Source organism: Salmo salar, chromosome 20 (genome assembly GCF_965601325.2).
Source record: "Salmo salar chromosome 20, fSalSal1, whole genome shotgun sequence".
NCBI lineage: Eukaryota > Metazoa > Chordata > Actinopteri > Salmoniformes > Salmonidae > Salmo > Salmo salar.
The window spans coordinates 23,246,729-23,268,990 of NC_138310.1; the positions used below are offsets into that span (position 1 = coordinate 23,246,729).

The 22,262-nt window shown below is 40.9% G+C and overlaps 1 protein-coding gene across 1 annotated transcript in view; it reads right to left on the reverse strand.

The window, feature by feature from the left end:
• Positions 1-264: 264 nt before the first annotated feature.
• LOC106579877 (leucine-rich repeat transmembrane neuronal protein 4) overlaps positions 265-22,262 on the reverse strand; it is a 33,159-nt gene continuing 11,161 nt past the window's right edge. The window contains exon 3 of the mRNA XM_014160205.3: positions 265-3,121. The gene's annotated coding sequence lies outside the window, so the exon portion shown is untranslated. The remainder of the gene's footprint in view (positions 3,122-22,262) is intronic.

Consider the following 22,262-nt stretch of genomic DNA (forward strand, 5'->3'; position numbering starts at 1 on the left):
ATAGATTTTTTTTATTTAATTTAATCTTAATTTAACTAGGCAAGTCAGTTAAGACCAAATTCTTATTTACAATGACAGTCTAGGAACAGTGGATTAACTGCCTTGTTCAGGGGCAGAAGGACAGATTTCTACCTTGTCAGCTCAAGGATTCAATCTAGCAATCTTACGGTTACTGACCCAACGCTCTAACCACTAGGCTACCTGCCGCCCCGGTGTTATGGTGTTACATCAGTTAATAATGACTTCACTTTGTTACAATCATCAATTCCTCAGATATGCGGTGCTTTGATGCAGAAAATGAAAAACAACAAAGTTCTCATTCAGCACTGTATTACAGGTGGTCTACATTATCCCAGAAAACCACACTCCCAGACAAATGATAAGCAGTATAATTTCATGGTATGAAAAGAAAAACAACATCCCAGTAAACAAATGAAAAAGCAATTTTAATGTTCACAGTCATTTCTTCTTCAATGAGCATAAAAAAACAATTGATCGGAAAATCAATTGAAATATAATTTTATCCTGTGATGACAGTTAAAGCTGATATTTTACATGGTTTAATTCATGGAAATCTGGATAACACCTTGTTCAAACAGCAAGCAAATTTTGCAAGTTGCTCGACTTCCCATAATGTCAGACAACACTCTCATAGCCAGTCTACACACCCAAATCAGGTAATGTTCAAGTTCATCTGACCTTCAGATAAGGCTGCTCCTCTTCATAGGGAAATGACTTGTGTTCATGAAAAAGCAGACACATTATTTGACACCTATTCATACTACTGAACAAGTTCTTTGGGAATTGTTATTTACATATGTGTCCTTGAAGTGGTGTATGAGTATGAACCACATCCAAAAGAGGCTGCTTGATGAAAACTGTAACTGTCATAGTAGACTTGGGGGAAGGGGGGATACATCAAAGATGGTTACTGTAACAGTCACAGCAGACATGGGAGAAGAGGGGATACATCAAAGATGGTTACTGTAACAGTCACAGCAGACATGGGAGAAGAGGGGATACATCAAAGATGGTTACTGTAACAGTCACAGCAGACATGGGAGAAGAGGGGACACATCAAAGATGGTTACTGTAACAGCAGACATGGGAGAAGAGGGGATACATCAAAGATGGTTACTGTAACAGCAGACATGGGAGAAGAGGGGATACATCAAAGATGGTTACTGTAACAGCAGACATGGGAGAAGAGGGGATACATCAAAGATGGTTACTGTAACAGCAGACATGGGAGAAGAGGGGATACATCAAAGATGGTTACTGTAACAGTCACAGCAGACATGGGAGAAGAGGGGACACATCAAAGATGGTTACTGTAACAGCAGACATGGGAGAAGAGGGGACACATCAAAGATGGTTACTGTAACAGCAGACATGGGAGAAGAGGGGATACATCAAAGATGGTTACTGTAACAGCAGACATGGGAGAAGAGGGGATACATCAAAGATGGTTACTGTAACAGCAGACATGGGAGAAGAGGGGACACATCAAAGATGGTTGATCTACTGCGCCACAGCTGTGAAACAGTACTGAGTCTCAGTCAAAACCATCCTGTACAAAGTTTTCCATCTCCACTCTGCACTCTTAGAAAAAAGGGTTCCAAAAGGATTCTTCGGCTGTCCCCATAGGAGAACCCTTTTTGGTTCCAGGTAGAACTCTTCTGGGTTCCATGTAGAACCCTCTGTGGAAAGGGTTCTTCAAAGGGTTCTCTTATGGGGACAGCCGAAGAACCCTGTTAGGTTCTAGATAGCACTTTTGTTTTCTAAGAGTGTGAGAGTGAGTTCATTGCTGATCTCTTGGTGAATGCCATGATCTGAGGTCACATTAAAAGTTTTCCCTTTCAGTAAGTACACATGATATGTGAGAGACAGAGATGATATTACAATCATGTTTTAAAAACATAAATATAAAATAAATTGTCATTAATCATGAAAATGCGATGGATGATCATGATGAATATAAACAATATCAACACAATACTGTACAAACAATGCATTTCTGACAAAATATATCAGCTGTAGCCTACACCTGACATGAAAACAATGTTCCTATTACTCATCAATGTTCTACTTCTCATCTTGTACTAAATAAATAAAACAAAATTGCATTGTATTATAATGAACATAAAAATCCCTAACATAATAAAAATCTCCATTAAAATACATAGTTCTGGCAAAGAAATGTCAGCTGTACACTTGACATGAAAACAGTGTGCCCATTACTTACCAAGTTTTCTCTTCTCCTTGTGAATCATTTCATTTGAGTGGCTCACTTATTGAGATGAAATCTCTACGGGGACTTGAAAACGCATAAGATCTCTGACTGGCAGTGTTATTTGAAAAAGCAGCACAAAACCTTTCAGCTCTGTTAGTTTTAAATTTATTCTGCTATTCCATTGCTCACCCTACTGTTTCCCCAGTTATATTTATTGCATTTTGTATTTAATTACTTTCTTAACACAGGGAAGGTTCCAACACTGTGAGCAACTGAGTCAATAAGTTCAATGAGAGTAATGAATCATGTAATCATTTCAATTTCTCCTCATGATGCTGGACACCATTTCAGTAGCAGAAGGAATGTGATAGTGTATTTGGACTATTTTCAGTAATAGTGGATATCAAAGGGTAAAATACGCTCTGCTATCTTGTAACAGTGCTCTCTAATTTCCATTAATGAATATTTTCATTTTTATTAGTGAAGGTATAAATTAATTATCTCTATGAATAACAGGTTCTCCAGTCAGAATGTTATTCCTCAGTACAGATTTGCAGCTGTTCTCCCTCACAATCTGCAGCAGTATACAGTACTGTAGCAACACCATGCTCAGTAGCCCAGATGGAGAGGGGAGTGCTTGTCTGGTCTCCCCGTCTGCACAGGTCACTGTTGGGGGGACTGGGGGTCCGTGCGCGTGAGTGAGGCGGTGTGCGCAGAGGGGAGACCAGCAGTATGACCTGTCCTGCAACCCGGTGGCCTCAGACAGCCCTGTGGCTGGAAGGGGGGCTCAAAGCCCATGTTGAGGTGCAGTGCCCCACGGGCCTGGCACTAGTCCACTATGGGCTGTTCATACCTGTACAACGTCAGGGCACTCAACTGCTGTGGTACCTGAGAGAACAAAGGAAAAGGATAGGGGGATGGAAAGAGAGAGTAAGATAGAGAGGTTTAAAAAAAAATCCTCTCAACTTTTTATGTTAGGGTGCAAAGTCAAATAGGCTAGTGTACAGATAAATTGCATGCAAAAATCTCATAATGAGAACAGTCCCAAAATGTTAGGCCAGTTTACAGTAGTATAAGGTCCCAATTCAAACAATCACAGATAAAGGGAAAACCACACTGCAGATTCACTGAAACAATGTTTACGGTGTATTTGATGGACAGGTGTGGTTTTGTGTCAACATCCAATGAAACTGTCTGTGAGAGGATGTGTCAGTTTTAATGTAGTTAACACCGCCTTCACAGTGTTTCCTTTATCTGTTAGTCATTCACCATTGAAATTAATATCAGATTTTCTGGCAAACCTAAGAAATCGGATTATTGCATGCAATAACTGTGCTCTACTGCACAAAACACATGAATATCACTGTGCTCATTTGTGCAAGGTCATAACTGATGTATCTCAGTCTAAACACTAAAATGACAAATGCACTGTATGTACCACAGTGCAAAATACACTAACAGTAGCATGCAGGATCATCAATAGTAGTAGGGCACCCACTCAGCTAAACTGATCTGCAGTATACAGTGTGTAAGATGAAAGCCTTAAGCAAGAGTGCATACATACTTGCTTTTACTCTTTTAAATGGAGTCTTGACTCCATTAAGCAGGGGGCTCTTGTTAAATTACAAGCACTTTGCTGATTCAAAGGCCTCTCTCACTTTTATGTACTACAGTTCTGTGAATTATGTTGAATTAAATCAGATCAAACGGTATAAATGTGGCATTAAATATTGAAACTAATATCACAATATTTCATTGATTCTGTTAGTAGTACACACACACATATACACACACACACACCATAACAGAAACAAAACAAAATGTGTTAGTCATTTGAAGAGACTTTTGTAGCCTACACTGCTTTATATTTTAGATTGTTTTACTTCTGAGCTGGTCAACCTCGCAATGGCCCCAAAAACTGAATGAATCCCATTTGATTAGCATTGATTATCGCTTCCCCAGCTAAACTCTCGAAACTATTTCTTTACACATCCGGATGTTTATTGAATGTAAATAGAATATAATCTTAATTGCAGTAAGTTTTCCTCTCTAAGTTGATGCACTATGTTGAGGGCTTGAGATCTATGTTCCCAGAATTAGCTTATGTGGATTAAGCCATACATTCTTCAACTAGAAGTAAAATACCTAATATATGAACATACACTTTACAATGTTGTTGTGGAGACATTATTGATCATTTGATAACCGCCTGAATCAGTTTTCAAGCTTTTTTAGTTTTCAAGCTCCTGAACCTAGCTTGATCTTTGGGGAACTTAATATTCACAACCATGCCCAGAATATTCATGTATTCAGTAGGGGGTCTGTATCTATGAAGGATTCACACAAATTGTCAGCAGAATGACTAGTTTTAGGAAAAAGATTCCTAATTAGTGTAATGGGAAGAGCCAAATGTCTGTGTGAAAGCCTTTAAATTAGCTTATGGCCCTATAGTGTTGAGCAAATTGCCCTCTTTCTCTGTTAACAACAGCACAAGACAGGAAGGGGGCCATAGCTTAAAACAGCTCTTTAAAACAAGCCTGGTCTCCGGTAATTTTCAAATTGTGCAAATCCCAGTATGTGAAGTTGCCACGATTCTATTCTAGCAGGTCAGCAACTTGGATTTCCCAATAGGACTGTGAACTTTTTAGTGTTGATTAGACCTACATTTCAATGCATCTGGTCAATGTTCATGTTGCTTTGTGAGAATAGATACTGTACTCCACAGTGTAACAGTTGAGAGGCAACTATCAGGGAAGAGCACCAAAGTGTGTGGGGGGGGGCACAAGTCAACATACTTTGGCAACAAGGCCTTAAACTTGTTGCGATTAACCTAACTGATCAGAAATCTTACATGTGTTCTGTGTCAAACTCTGTTTACATACATAATGTGCTCGCACTATGCACTAATGTAGAAAAAAATGACAATGACATTTAGCTAAATGGGATTTAAGTTGTACCACTTGACTCCTGTCCTCAAACACAAAAACACTTGGACCTCAGCTCTAGGATCTATTCGAGAAACAATCAAGACAACACTGACCAGACAGACTTTTTTCTTTTACTTCGTAATGGATTGAGCAATTTGATGTTGTCTTATGAAAACATCCTCCATTGTGGTACTCAGTTTGAGGATCTCCTTCCCTGAACCCCTTTCTGAAAATAGGATTAAATCCAGGTCTGAGTGATGAATATTTGAAAAATAAAAGGCTTTTTGGCTCGCCGGTGAGCGTGTCCGTCCAGGTTTAATCAGGTATATTGGGAAGGAGCTGGCTGTTATGGTGGGAGCTTTTAAAGGCGTGACTCATAGGGCTAGTATAGCCTGGGCAGCAGCCAACACCATGCATTAAAGGTTAAACAGCGCAGACAGAGGAGTTTGCTTTAGGCCTCCTTGACGTCTTCCCTCAACAGAACGTGGCTGAAGAAGTCTTCTCTTATTCACATTATAACACAGCAAAAACATAAATAGCCCTAGATAGATGAACACCCTGGAAAACACTCCTCTCTATTAATAGCCATTTCTAAGCCTGAGCCTCTCCTTTTCTTTATATCAATTTAAGACATTTAAATTCAAATTATTATTATTTTTTTTTTGAGTGGGGTACCCCAAATTTGTCTCCTTACACTGCCCACTAGGCTACTCTGGTCCCCTAGTACACTGACTAGTACATTCGTCAAGATATGTCCTTTATGATCATAACAAACCATATCAAATAACTAAATCCAAGTACTGCAAGTCGCATAGTGTAGGTAGGATATAGCAAGATTTGTTCACCAAGATTCAAACATCTTGCAGAAAAGCTGAAAGAGGAAAAGTAAATTTTTTTTGAAGATTAGGAGTTAATCATCATTATATAATATAAAATCCTAGTTCTGTAGCTCCATCAATGGACTTATACAAAAACCTGAAGAAGGCCACTTCTCTGTCACTCTCTCCCTTAGTCCCTTTTTGGAAAGACGGACAAACGTAAGTAAGAGGACGAGTGCTGAGGATACCAAAGAGAACAGGCTATAAACACTTAGGTCAACGTGCACCGCAATTAAATCAATTTTCCAAGCTATTAGGTTTGGATTGCTTATCAAAGCATTCACTCAAGTTTTTTCCCCTTTGCACTGCTCTGAATTGGGGTCAGGCTGCAAAGGAATGATTTCCCATTAGGATACAGACAGCTGCAGTGTGCCAGCATGGCCCAGCGTCAATCTCAGACTGCCGTGGGTAGCATGAGCCCACGTTGGCATATTAACAACATCCTCAGGCTGGGCCTTCTCCACGTCAGCTGGATAATTCACTCAGTGGTCTATGTGATCCAAACATAGAGCATGGACAGGCTGCTATCATCATCTCTGGTCATTACATGGGCCCTGAATGGCATGCTAATGACCCAAGGGCCTGTGCTTCACTGCATGCTTTCCATAGATTGACTGCATAATGAAGTGAAGGTAGTCTAATTAGAAAGATGATGATAAAGTTTGACTCAGCGTCGGACAAGGAAGACCACAGAAGTTGTAACTTCACTAACTATCACAGGATATCATGGTTCAGCTAACAATTCAGATAATAGTTTAATAATAATCATTTAGGGCCGAATCCTATGAACAGAAGTAAAACAATTTGCACAAATGGCATGCATGCATTGACATCAATGCATGATTTATGTTCAAGTCTAAGACACACACAAGTAAGTAAGGATTTAGCCTTTAATGTTAATTAATTGAGTATTTCAAAACTACTAATAGACATTCCATTTTACGTAAATATACATAACTAAATACTGTAGTTGCTTTTGTCTGACATCTATCCAGTTGTTAAACTGCCTTGCCATAAAAAAATTGAAGCAAAGCCAAATCAGTACAGCAACTTTTCCATCGTAATACTGCAAGCTCTGAAGATTCAAATAAATCCTCATTTTTTTAACTTGAAATTCACTATGTAATTACATTTTTAGTTGAGAAGTGTTTTACGTACATAATCCTTCAGATGTAGGGATTTATCTTCCCCTAATGCCGCTCATCCTATTTTCAGCTCATCAATGTTGGCAACGCATGCTCAGATGATCTGGAGCTGACCATCGATACTACTCTGGTTCATTTTGAGTACTTTCTGATGTCTGAAGTCAGACAAGTCACTGAACATATGAATGTACAAGCACCCTCACAAAGACACTCTCTCAAAAAATCTGGTGTCTTTGCATCAAATAGTAATGAAAATAGTCTCAATCTTCAAAACACTGATAAATATTTTATTAAGCAGGTCATGGCAGCTATCATTGTTATAGTTAAAAGGGTCCCAGTGAAATAATTCAAAAGGGTGTTCTGTGGGAATGAACTCTCTCTAATGCTGTTCATCCTATTTCCAGCTGACCAACGATGCTTATAGGACAGATGACTTTGCTTCATTGTGTGTGCTTTTCTGATGTCTGTCATCAATATGCAGTGCATTCTGAAAGTAATCAGACCCCTTGACTTTTTCCAAATTTTGTTTAATTACAGCCATATTCTAAAATTGATGATCCCCCCCCCCCCCTAATCAATTTACACACAATACCCCATAATGACAATGTGAAAACAGGTTTTTAGAAACATTTGCTAATTTATTAAAAAAAATGTAAAACAGAAATACCTTATTTACATAAGTATTCAGAGCCTTTGCTGTGAAACTCGAAATGTAGGTGCATCCTCTTTCCATTGATCATCCTTGAGATGTTTCTACAACTTCATTGGAGTCCACCTGTGGTAAATTCATTTGATTGGACATGATTTGGAAAGGCACACCTATCTATAAGGTCCCACAGTTGACAGTGCACGTCAGAGCAAAAAAACAAGCCATGAGGTCGAAGGAATTGTCTGTAGAGCTCTGAGAAAGCATTGAAAGTCCCCAAGAACACAGTGGCCCCCATCATTCTTAAATTGAAGAAGTTTGGAACCATCAAGACTCTTCCTAGAGCTGGTAGCCCGGCCAAACTGAGAAATCGGGAGAGAAGGGCCTTGGTCAGGGAGGCGACCAAGAATCCAATGGTCACTCTGACAGAGCTCCAGAGTTCCTCTGTGAAGATGGGAGAACCTTCCAGAAGGACAACCATCTCTGCAGCACTCCACCAATCAGGCCTTTATGGTAGAGTGTCCAGGCCGAAACCACTCCTCAGTAAAAAGCACATGACAGCCCACTTGGAGTTTGACAAAAGGCACCAAAAGACTCTCAGACCATGAGAAACAAGATTCTCTGGTCTGATGAAAACAAGATTGAACTCTTTGGCCTGAATGCCAATCGTCACGTCTGGAGGAAACCTGGCACTATCCCTACGGTGAAGCATGGTGGTGGCAGCATCATGCTGTGGGGATGTTTTTCAGAGGCAGGGACTGGGAGACTAGTCAGGATCGAGGGAAAGATGAATGGAGAGATCCTTGATAAAAACCTGCTCCAGAGCGCTTAGGACCTCAGACTGGGGCAATGGTTCACCTTCCAACAGGACAACCACCTTAAGAACACAGCCAAGACAATGCCGGAGTGGCTTCGGGACAAGTCTCTCAATGTCCATGAGTGGCCCAGCTAGAGCCCGGACTTGAAGCCGATCGAACATCTCTGGAGAGACCTGAAAATAGCTGTGCAGCGACGCTCCCCATCCAACATGACAGAGCTTGAGAGGATCTGCAGAGAAGAATGGGAAAAACACCCAAATGCATGTGTGCTAAGCTTGTAGCGTCATACCCAAGAAGTCTCGAGACCGTACATGTAATCGCTACCAAATGTGCTACAACATAGTAGTGAGAAAAGGGTCTGAATACTTATGTATTTCAGAACAACATGACGCACCATGTGGACAATGATAACAGCAAAACATATACTCAGTACTGGAAAGTGAATGCCCATAGAAGGGTTCATACACATTTACCAGCCATTTGCAATTCTAACAAGCTATGACAAAATTAATTATATTTCCTCTCTAATTATTTTTCATGTCCAAACATAGGGCAGAGAGCCCTGCATGCTGTGCTTGCCCTACCCTCTCACTGTCTGAAATTGAGCACTAACAGAGTGTGAGAAATCACAGTGTGCCATTCAGAAATTATGCAAGAACATGCTGTTAATCTATTCTCGGCTTATTGCTGTAACAGCGTGAGCCAACCATTCCTGAGTTAAGTGTTAATATGATATTACAAAATGTTGAACGACATAAGTAAAATCCTTTGACATGAATATTAATGTTATTAATATTATTAATATCCTGAATAGCGGGTGATATTTCAGTTCATCATACCAAAAGATAACAGATAGTCTGTTTTACATGATTTGATACAGACCTCATTTCAAATACTATTTCAGGTATTTCAATTACTTTTCAATATATTTCAAAACAAGTATTCAGATAACCTTTATTTTAAAAAACAAGTAGTTGAATATTGCAATGTACAAATACACTGATTCAAATACACTCCCATCCATTTAACCCAGGTATCTGAAAATAGTATTTGAAAGTAAATAAATACTTTCAAATACAATTTGGTTGACTATTTGGTTTTTACAAATAACCATTCAAATGCTCAAATAAAGGTACTTGTTTTGGGTTGTGTATATAAAAAATATTTTAAAAATCCAGAGAAACTAATATTACAATATTAGTTGGTTAGGGAATGGTTAGGGAATAGCTTTGTTTTCCATTCTCCAGAAATTGTACTCCTTCTCCCTCTCTCACTAAGAAAGAGAGTAGGTTTCAATACTTTCGGAGAAAACAAGGGGTGAAGGTCTGTAGTGTATGCATGGAGAAAAAACAGCTGAATGCACATTAGTGTGCCAGGAACAGACCATTTCATTTCCTAATGTATTTCTATGGTTTATCAGGCTGGCTGTCTCTGGATGGGATATCAAGCTAATGTTGCAAAACAGAGATACTTTAGTAAGTGCAAAATGATAAGTAAATAACCAGTAGAAACATTAACTTCTAAGGAATAATATCAATGCAATCCCCTCTGTTCTGTCTAAAAGAACACTGGTTGTGGTTGACTATGATCTCTACTTGTTCAAAGAAATGAGGGAATATCTCTCCTATGATAGAAGCTTCTCTAATATGGTATACAGATATAACCTGGATCTGCAGCTCGTCAGATGCTGTCACGCCCTGACCATAGAGAGCCGTTGGTTCTCTATGGTATAGTAGGTCAGGGCGTGACTGGGGGTGTTCTATGTTGTTTATTTCTATGTTGGTGTGCTTGGTATGGTTCCCAATCAGAGGCAGCTGTTTAGTGGTGTCTCTGATTGGGGATCATATTTAGGCAGCCATTTCCCCACTGTGTTTTGTGGGATCTTGTTTTTGTGTAGGTGCCTGTTTGCACTTCACTGTCTTCACGGTTCATTTGATTCATTTATTGTTTTTGTATTTTGCTGAAGTTTCACGTTATAATAAAGATGTGGAACGCTACTCACGCTGTGCCTTGGTCCAATCATTATGACGATCGTGACAGAAGATCCCACCACAACAGGACCAAGCAGCGTGCCCAGGAGGAGAGTGTATCCTGGACTTGGGAGGAGATCCTGGATGGGAAGGGATCCTGGACTTGGGAGGAAATCCTGGCAGGATCGCCTTCCTTGGCAAGAGCGGCAGACGGAAGGTTATGATGGAGGACAGCGATGACGCCGGGGTTCGCGGCCACATAGAAAGCCCAAAAAACAGGGGGGGGGCACAAGGGGTGGTCGGCGGAGCCGAGGAGTGAACCAGAGCCAGTTTGGGAGAAGAGGGAGAAACTGGAGGAGAGTGAGAGACCGTCAGAGAGTGGATGGAGGTATTGAAGGAGAAAGTGCGGAGAGAGTTGTTGAGTTGGTGGAAGATGCACGACATTTGCCCTAAGGAGTGTGTAATCAGTTTAATGCCACCTGAGTCAGCTCCCCGTACTCGTCCTGAGGAGCGTGCTATTAGTCTGGTGAAATCTGTGCCGACTCCACGCATCAGGTCTCCAGTACGCATCCATAGCCCAGTACGTCCTGTGCCAGCTCCTCGCACTCAACGTGCGAAGTGTGTCATCGAACCGGTACCATTGATGCCAGTTCTACGCACCAGGTCTCCAGTGCGCCTCCACAGCCCAGTACGTCCTATGCCAGCTCCTCGCACTTGCCGTGCGAGGTGTGTCATCGGACCGGTACCATTGATGCCGGTTCTACGCACCAGGTCTCCAGTACGTCTCCACAGCCCAGTACATCCTGTGCCAGCTCCACGCACCAGGCCTCCAGTGCGCCTTCCCAGTCCAAAGCTTCCGGCGACGGTCCCCAGTCCAGAGCTTCCGGCGACGGTCCCCAGTCCGGAACCTCCGGCGACGGTCCACAGTCCGGAACCTCCTGAGACGGTCCACAACCCGGAACCTCCAGCGACGGTCAACAGTCCGGAACCTTCAGCGAGGGTCAACGGTCCGGAGCTTCCAAACACAGCGTCCAGTACAGCTCCATGGCAGGAGCTCTCCTCTGCGCTGATGCCCAGTCCAGACACAGCGTCCAGTCCCGCTCCATGGCAGGAGTCTTCCTCTGCACCGATGTCCAGGCCAGGGCCGGTGTCCAGTCCCGCTCCATGGCAGGAGCCTTCCTCGGCATCGAGATCCAGTCCAGGCACAGTGTTCAGCCTGGGTTCATAGCTGGATGAGCAGTTTCTTCAATCTGCACCAGAGCCACCACCAAAGATGGTGGATCCGCGAGCTTTGTTCCGCACCAGAGCCGCCCCCGATGCTGGCGGATCCGCGGGATGAGCGGGTACTTTGTCCCGCACCAGAGCCGCCACCGACACTAATCACCCCCCCTACCCTCCCTAATTGGTTTCAGGTTTTGCGGCCGGAGTCCGCACCTTTGGGGGGGTACTGTCACGCCCTGACCATAGAGAGCCCTTGGTTCTCTATGTTATAGTAGGTCAGGGCGTAACTGGGGGTGTTCTATGTTGTTTATTTATATGTTGGTGTGCTTGGTATGGTTCCCAATCAGAGGCAGCTGTTTAGCGGTGTCTCTGATTGGGGATCATATTCAGGCAGCCATTTCCCCACTGTGTTTTGTGGGATCTTGTTTTTGTGTAGGTGCCTGTTTGCACTTCACTGTCTTCACGGTTCGTTTGATTCATTTATTGTTTTTGTATTTTGCTGAAGTTTCACGTTATAATAAAGATGTGGAACGCTACTCACGCTGCGCCTTGGTCCAATCATTACGACGATCGTGACAGATGCACTGTCAAGAATCACCCTTTGGATAAACCTTAGAAAGGCTCTATGGTTGGTCAGTAGGCAAGGTCATGAACTTGTCTGTTTCTAAACACATGGGTCAGAATATCTTGGGGAAATCCACATGAACATCACTGTCCTCTGAGACAAGAAAGGCTGTTGATTGAAAAGAGAGAAAGGTGATAAGATTAACTACATGACATTGCGAGCTAGAAATTATTTTGAAAACAGTGGTGCCCACACATGCCTTCTTTAGAAAATAATCCCTTTCAGCTGCAGAGGATAAGGAATGACTCTCTGGGTGAGTCACCAGCACTAAACATACACTACCAGTGCTCTCACAGTGTGACAGGCTCAGGCTCATCACATATTATTTACAGAGCAAAGGGGTAAGAAAGCTAAACTCCAATGCTCTGATTAATCTAGCATAAGGCATGCACACACAAAAAAATGAATGAACAGTTTAAAGAGATTCTCCGGTACTCTTGTATACTTTTTAGCCAGTAGATCTGAAAGTAGCACTCACGAGCCAAAAGTGGTCCCCAACAATTGCGTACTACGTCACATATGTGCAGACATGTGCACCATGTCATTGCTTTCTCTCTCGCTTTGCTGTGTGTGCATCTTGCTAGCTGTCACTCAAATGGCGAGGTGGTGAAGCTCATTGGCTAGAACTCGAAGCACAGCTTTGTGAAAAACAGTCGCTTTCAAACTAGGGATTTCATGGCTAATTGAGGTAGAACAGTAATTGTGCTCATAGATTATGCATATACGAAGTACACATTGACACATCCAGCCCAAAGCGGGAGGTTTAAGAAATTCTTTAGTAGTCGCCAAAGTTCTCGGGGTCTTTAAGGCATGCACACAGAAAACTTCCACTACCAACTAACCAACTACCATAGATACTGAGTGGAACGGACTCAGTGATATACAAAGTGATATTTATAGGTGTAGGATCTTAATTTTACCAGTTTCTCACTGCAGGAAAATAATCCTGCAACTTCAAGAAATGTGAATTATTGTGTGCATTATAATTAATGGAGATTTTTGTAGTGCATTATAATTAATGGACAAATTTCCTGCAACAACAGGGTAATCAAATTAGAATCCTACATCTGCAAAGTATTTATAATCACTGCAAACTTGTTTAACCTGTTGGGGGTAGGGGGCAGTATTGACACGGCCGGATAAAAAACGTACCCGATTTAATCTGGTTACTACTCCTGCCCAGTAACTCGAATATGCATATAGTTATTGGCTTTGGATAGAAAACACCCTAAAGTTTCTAAAACTGTTTGAATGGTGTCTGTGAGTATAACAGAACTCATATGGCAGGCAAAAACCTGAGAAGATTCCTTACAGGAAGTGCCCTCTCTGACAAGATCTTGTTCTTCTTGTCTCTGTTTATTGAAGACTGAGGATCTTTGCTGTAACGTGACACTTCCTACGGCTCCCATAGGCTCTCAGAGCCCGGGAAAAAGCTGAATGATATCGAGGCAGCCCCAGGCTGAAACACATTTGCGCTTTTGGCAAGTGGCCGATCAGAGGACAATGGGCTTAGACGAGTCGACTCCATGCTTTATTTTCTTTCGTCTTTTTACCTTAACGCAGATTCCCGGTCGGAATATTATCGCTTTTTTATGAGAAAAATGGCATAAAAATTGATTTTAAACAGCGGTTGACATGCTTCGAAGTACAGTAATGGAATATTTAGAATTTTTTTGTCACGAAATGCGTCGTGCTCGTCACCCTTCTTTACCCTTTCGGATAGTGTCTTGAACGCACGAACAAAACGCCGCTATTTGGATATAACTATGGATTATTTGGGACCAAACCAACATTTGTTATTGAAGTAGAAGTCCTGGGAGTGCATTCTGACGAAGAACACCAAAGGTAATAACATTTTTCTTATAGTAAATCTGACTTTGGTGAGTGCTAAACTTGCTGGGTGTCTAAATAGCTAGCCCTGTGATGCCGGGCTATCTACTTAGAATATTGCAAAATGTGCTTTCACCGAAAAGCTATTTTAAAATCGGACATATCGAGTGCATAGAGGAGTTCTGTATCTATAATTCTTAAAATAATTGTTATGCTTTTTGTGAACGTTTATCGTGAGTAATTTTGTAAATTTTTTGTAAATTCACCGGAAGTTTGCGGGGGGTATGCTAGTTCTGAACGTCACATGCTAATGTAAAAAGCAGTTTTTTGATATAAATATGAACTTGATTGAACAAAACATGCATGTATTGTATAACATAATGTCCTAGGTGTGTCATCTGATGAAGATCATCAAAGGTTAGTGCTGCATTTAGCTGTCTTCTGGGTTTTTGTGACATTATATGCTAGCTTGAAAATGGGTGTCTGATTATTTCTGGCTGGGTACTCTGCTGACATAATCTAATGTTTTGCTTTCGTTGTAAAGCCTTTTTGAAATCGGACAGTGTGGTTAGATTAACGAGAGTCTTGTCTTTAAAATGGTGTAAAATAGTCATATGTTTGAGAAATTGAAGTAATAGCATTTCTAAGGTATTTGAATAACGCGCCACAGGATTCCACTGGCTGTTACGTAGGTGGGACGATTTCGTCCCGCCGACCCTAGAGAGGTTAACAGATCAAATAAAACTAGCTTTTTCAAGAGGGCACAAACACATTGCTTTTTCAATTTCGGTGGATTCAAACCTGCGCAAGGTACAATGACTCTAGTCAATAACTCTCTCGTAGAGTACATTCTCTAGCCATCCTATCACTATGTTGAGAGAATAATTTTTTTTTTAAATAAAATCATTTGTTGCTGCATTTTTGTTTTTTATTTCCACCTGCCCTGCAGTAGAGATACATTTAGAAGAACGGCTGGTTTGGGCCATTTCCATGGATCAGTGAATATTCTGTAATCTAAAAGTGGCAATATCATTAGATGCTGAAAAAGCATTTGATAGGATGGAATGGGCATATTTCATTGCTATCTTAAAAGAGTTTGGCTTTGGTCTGGTATTTATTTCCTACATTGAGCTATTGTATGAATCTCCCAAAGCAGTTACAGTGCCTTCAGAAAGTATCCATACCCCTTGATTTATTCCACATTTTGTTTTGTTAAAGCCTGAATTTAAAATTGATAAAAATGTATTTTTATACATACAATACCCCATAATGAGAAAGTGTAAACATGTTTTTAGAAATTTTAGCAAATGTATTAAAATTAAATGCAGAAATATTGAATTTACATAAGTAATCACACCCCTGAGTCAATACATGTTAGAATTACCTTTGATAGTGATTACAGCTGTGAGTCTTTCTGGATAAGTCTCTAAGAGTTTTGCACACTATTTGTTTTTTAAATTCTTCAGGCTCTGTTAAGTTGGTTGTTGATCATTGCAAGACAGACATTTTCAAGTCTTGACATAGATTTTCAAGCCAATTTAAGTCAAGAATGTTACTAGGCCACTCAGGAACATTCAATGTAATCTTGGTAAGAAACTCCAGTCTATATTTGGCCTTGTGATTTAGGTTATTTTCCTGCTGAAAGGTGAATTTGTCTCCCAGGGTCTGTTGGAAAGCAGACTGAACCAGGTTTTCCTCTAGGATTTTGCCTGTGCTTAGCTCTATTCCATTTATTTTTATCCCAAAAAATGCCCTAGCCCTTGCCGATGAGAACCAAACCCATAACATTATGCAGCCACCACCATGCTTGAAAATATGAAGAGTGGTACTCAGTGATGTGTTGGGTTGGATTTGCCCCAAACACTTTGTATTCAAGACATAAAGTTAATTTCTTTGCCACAGTTTTTGCAGTTTTACTTATTATTTACTTATTGCAAAGAGAATGCATGTTTTGAAATATTTATATTCCTTCTTTTCACTCTGTCAATTAGGTTAGTATTGTGTAGTAACTACAATGTTGTTGATCCAGCCTCAGTTTTCTCCTATCACAGCCATTAAAACTCTGTAACTGTTTTAAAGTCACCATTGGCCTCATGGTGAAATCCCTGAGTGGTTTCCTTCCTCTCTGGCAACTGAGTTAGGAAGGACGCCTGCATCTTTGTAGTGACTGGGTGCATTGATACACCATCCAAACTGTAATTAATAACTTCACCATGATCAAAGGGATATACATTGTCTGCTTTATTTTATTTTTACCGACCTACCAATAGGTGCCCTTCTTTACTAAGCATTGGAAAACCTCTCTGGTCTTTGTTGTTTGAAATTCACTCCTCGACTGAGGGACCTTACAGATAATTGTATGTGTGGGGTACAGAGATGAGGAAGTCATTCAAAGATCATGTTAAACACTATTATTGTCCATGCAACTTATATGACTTGTTAAGCACATTTTTACTCCTGAACTTATTTAGGCTTGCTTTTACAAAGGGGTTGAATACTTATTGACTCAAAACATTTCAGCTTTTCATTTTTAATTAATTTGCAAAAACCAAATTCCACTTTGACATTATGGGGTATTATGTGTAGGCCAGGGACACAAAATCTCAATGAAATCAATTTTAAATGCAGGCTGTAACACAACAAAAATGTGGAAAAAGTTAAGGGGTGTTAATACTTTTTGAAGGCACGGTATAAGAACAAATGGACAAATCTCTGATCCATTGAAGTTATCAACAGGGACAAGACAGGGATGCCCTCTGTCCAGTTATTTATTTTCTCTAGCCACAGAACCTGTAGCATAAATAATTAGAACTCATGGCTCAATTCGGGGAATAGAAATTAGTGGAGAACAACATGTGATATCATTGTATGCACATTACAAGTGGCTATGCTAAACATAAAAGTGATCCTTTGAAACAGGTCCTATACACTAAATGTAGAATTATTTGGCAACTTCAGTTGTGAATGATACAAACCTTAGAATTTCTTAGAAATCAAGACATACAGTATATGGGCTGCATGATGCAACTAATAGGCTATTGATGATTTGAGAAAGTCGAGAAAAAAGCTTGTACTCTATTCCTTGCCTCAGGTTGCACAGCTGTTCTCTTAAGTGATCATATTTTCACCCATCAGACTATTCTCAATTTAATCTTGTCTTTGCCAATATGTAAAATTTGTTTAGATTTATAATTTATTAAATGTGCAGGAACAGGGGAAAGAGAAAAAAGGCATGTCAGTCCATATGCACTCGATTAGCGAATGGAAGCCGCAAGCTTTTCCGCAGGTCAATTTTTCAATGACGGCTAGGCTACTTCATTTTTATAGCCGAGCTCTGCTTACTTAATATGAGCGGCTGAGAAAATAAAGATAAGAATACATATTTCACTCCAAACATAAACCACTGTTTGAGGAGCATGCTCCTGCTGCGCGACAGGTGATACTCATCTTAAACTCTGTATGTCATGGGCTCTCCAACCCCGTTCCTGCAGCTACCCAGTGCTTCATTTGGGAAACCAAACAAACAAAACATGCGTTTTCACACCTTAATCTGTTTCACCTGTCTTGTGCTTGTCTCCACCCCCACCAGGTGTTTCCCATTTTCCCCATTATCCCCTGTGTATTTATACCTGTGTTTGTCTGTTTGTCTGTTACCAGTTCCTCTTGTATTGTCCGGTCATACCAGCGTTTCCTGTTTTTTCCTGTTCTCATGTTTTTGTTTCTAGTCTTCCCGGATCTGACCTTTCTGCTTGTCCTGATCCTGCCTGCCTGACTCTGAACTGGTTAACAAACCTCTGCCCGCCCTCGATCTGCCCTTTGCCTGCCTCCTGTGTTTTAATAAATTATCTGCGAATCGTACTAGCCGCCTCCTGTGTCTGCATCTGGGTCTTATCCTGAGTCGTGATAATGCGTATGGGTGTTTTGAATGAACCATTTCGTTGTGTTTGGCTTTGAATCAACATCAATAAAGACCATGTTTTACACTCAGTTACAATCTGCTGTTGAACTTCTTTCTTCAAATTGATCATCACAGTGAGGTGAGTTTTAAAACCATTAGGATTTTTTAAAACCTGAATGGCACAAATACACAATTCAAGGCTTCTTCTTTAACCTATCTCCTCACCTTCATCTACACTGATTTAAGTGGATTTAACAAGTCACATCAATAAGGGATCATAGCTTTCACCTGTATTCGTAACACCCGCAATATCATCAGCTTAACATGTGTATGTGACATATAGAATTTGATTTATTCACCTGGTCAGTCTACGTCATGCAAAGAGCAGGTGTACTTAATGTTTTGTACACTCAGTGTATGTGTATTGAAATGCAAAGCTACTATGTCTTTTACGTGTTCATGGGGGGGTATGTATCAGGTAGGGTGGTTGTGTTGTTTCTGTTATTAGAGTTTTCATTTTGCTTTGTTGTTTAAACTTATATTTAAAAAAATTGAAATATTAAAAGAACAACAAAGAAACTGTAAGCTACATAACTGTAAAGAACGAAGAATCTAATATTTTATTTCAACGAGAGTTGGGAGAAAAGTTTGTGTGTTGAAGAAATCCCTCTTTCATCTTGTTGTGATGCCATTGTCAGCTCCCCCACACTACCAGGCCTTTCACTATGCTTCAGTTTCCATGGTGATAACAGTACAGGACTATACATCTTACTCTGAGGCTGTAGAAAATTGTATGTGTGACAGGGGATGAGGGTTAGACGGGCTTCTAACATTCTCTTAAATTATCCTCAGGTTCTGAACACAGATGAACTGAGCTTCACCTAAAAGATTCAGAAAGGATGATAGTTATTTAGGAGAAAACTGCCATATATTGCTATGTAAAACATGCTACTGGTTCACATTGTAGGGTTTCATCCATTCTGTCATCATCTCTTTCTCTGTTATTTCATATAGAATACATTTTGCAGCAGAGACGACGTGTGAAAATGAATCACTGATCAGATTTGGTTGATCCTGAGGCGACTTATTTGTGCTTGTTTCTTGGAGCAAGAGCAGGAGGCCAAACAACTGTGTAAGTGCTATGAGATAGGCCCTGGACTTGAGCACACTCTTTCAATATTGATGTGGCTGAAAATGTGAGCAGACAGGAGATGAGGCAGCCAGCTGTTGGCCTGATAAAATGTTACCATAGAAGAATGGTCTGACACTGACATAAGGAGGCTCCCACTGACAACAGGCTACATCAGCAGTGATGGCTGTTGAAATGAGTTACCAGCCAGGTTACTGTGGAAGCTCACTTTAAGCAGTATGACAACACCCAGATAACTTGCTACAAACCAGTAATAATACTGTTCTCAGAAACAGAACAAGGTTTTGACGTTTTTGTCTGTTTGAAGAACTGTGGTTTCAGTGTTGCTTCAAACACCTGACAAATCAGTATTCTGGCACGAATACTACGCTAGATGAAGGCACAGCCAGCAGGTTGTCAACAGGTAGATAGATCATCACACAGCTCAGTGTTGGTGTACTGCTGATCTCTCATATAACTGAATCTATCCCCACAGGCCTGCCATTATACAAATCTGATGTGAAGATTTGGGCCTTTCCCCTCAGCCTGGTCTCATAGACATAACATAGTAAAAGTAAAAGCCACCAGTAAATCAGATGACAAAGGGAGGAGAGTAATAGAGAAGAGAAGGGAACAGATAGGGCTTTATAGCTAAAACCTGGCAATCATCTTCAAAAAGATCCCTTTGAACATGCTGATTCAGGACCTGTGTATTATTGTGTGTCAGTACTGGTGAGGCTCAGGCTGCTGACTGGCGTTGGGATGAAACACTGCTCTACAGCTGTTCTTTCAGCCATGCAGGATTGGGGGCACTAAATGTAATTGATTACAAGGTTGAATGGATCCATTTTGCCACAGTTTGATTATCCAACAGGGCTTTCAGAAATAAATAACACAAGCAGATTAGGGATTGACCATTAATCTCCTCTCCTCAAATTGACATTTTCTCTATCACACCCACACACACAGAAGCCCCCATCATTATCCTAGCCTATATAGACAAAGAAATATCCCAACATTATACTGACATTTGAAAAAGGTTTAGGAATACCTCTCCCTGGCTGGCATAGTTACTGGTTGTTAGTGTTGTGTACATACTCTAGCGAGGCAGAAAGGATTTGAATGGGTCTATTGAAGAGAACACTACAATTGAACATGTGATAAGGACTGAAGATCCATTTCATCACAGCTAAGCGACCCCCCCCCCCCACATTAGTATTCTGATGCAGCCACCCCCAAGCAGTAGCCAGTGCCAGAGACTTAATTTGTCATTATTGCTGCATGACAACTGAAGTAATTGAACCTCTTGCCCGGACATCTCTGCCAGCCTGGTGAACTTTTTCCTCATTGTGGCTGAGACAGTGATGAAACGACCTCTGTGAAAAATCAGACCCCTGTTGAGGACAAATTTACAATGTCATCAAAATAACCAAGCCAATGCAATACAAGTAAATTCAAGCAAATGAAATTAAGCCAAAACAACTAAAAGATTCTGAAACAACACATTGCTGGTTTGTATTCATTGCAGTCTTGTTTGAGAGCAACAGTGACATGGGGCTCCAAGTATCAAATATCAGTGCAAGTACACATTTTGAAGTGCAAGTAGAAAAATGATCAAAAACAAATTTAGCATCAGGACTTCTTTCTTACCCTTTTATGTCGGGCTCTCTGAAACACAATCCAATGTCAAAAAGCACAATGTTTGCTCAGCTTTCAGCCTATTTGAACACCCTGCTTGTCTCACACATAGTATTTATGAGCCACAGTGTAAGCCATGAACTTAGCATCTCCCCAGAGCCAGCTACCAGTCCCCGTTTGTAGATCTGCACTCTGGGTCCTGTCAGCTGATTCACAAGGAGAGCGAGAGCAAGAGACAGAGGAAGGTTAAAGAGAGAGAGTGAGAAAGAGAGAGAGAGAGAGAGAGAGAGAGAGAGAGAGAGAGAGAGAGAGAGAGAGAGAGAGTGGGGGGGGAGGGAGCTATAATTCAGTCTCTCCTGAGGAAGTTACAGTCGTACCCAGGCAGGTTGTCAATTTTAAGGCTAGTCTCAACTCAGTCAGCTGGTTTCATTAGGTCCCAGTGTCTAGGCCAGCCATTAAATCTTGACACTACCTCCAATATTTAGCTCCCAATCTTTCCTCCATACTATGTACTGTAGGCTTCAGATTTAGTAGCTCAGAATTCTGTATTGGGTATATAATGGGTGCTAGCTGATGTGTATTCAGAAATGCATACTCATAATTATGTAATAACAGAACAGGCCTACAACATTCTGTGAGAACTTGCGCTTTATCAACTTAAGTTTGAGATGGTTTAATTCAACTGTAGACAACCTCACCTCTCCCACTTCGGTTTGTTTTGATCAAAAGAACTGAGAACGAGGTTGCCATGAGCACCTGCTGAGTGTGATAAAATCAATTGAACCTACGAGGGCGGCATACCCAAAAAGTAAAAAGTCCCTCCGTGAACCAGCCTCATGGTATCTGACAGCATTTTGAGTGACATCTTGTGTCTCGCTTCTCCCAAAGCAATTCTGTATAAGCTTCAAGGCTACACCCTGTCTCATGAGCCATTACCCAACCTCTCGCCGTGGACACTGCTAATTTGGCATGTCCAGACAACCTTGACATCAATCACTGGAGAACGACCAATTAGCCTTTTCGCCTTGGCTCTCACAGGGCCCCATTACGTCCCTGTGGTGGCACACTCTGCCAATCTGCAACAATACATTTCAATCAAATAGTTTCTACGAATATCAAAACAATTTATGTTCAAGAATTGGCCTTCAACTGTGAACCAGACTCAATGTCAAGATGGCTCAATAAAGACTTTGGCATAGGCACAACCATATGGTTGTCCATGGAATCAAGGCTCTGCCTATGCCAAAGTCTTTATTGAGCCATCTTGACATTGAGTCTGGTTCACAGTTGAAGGCCAATTCTTG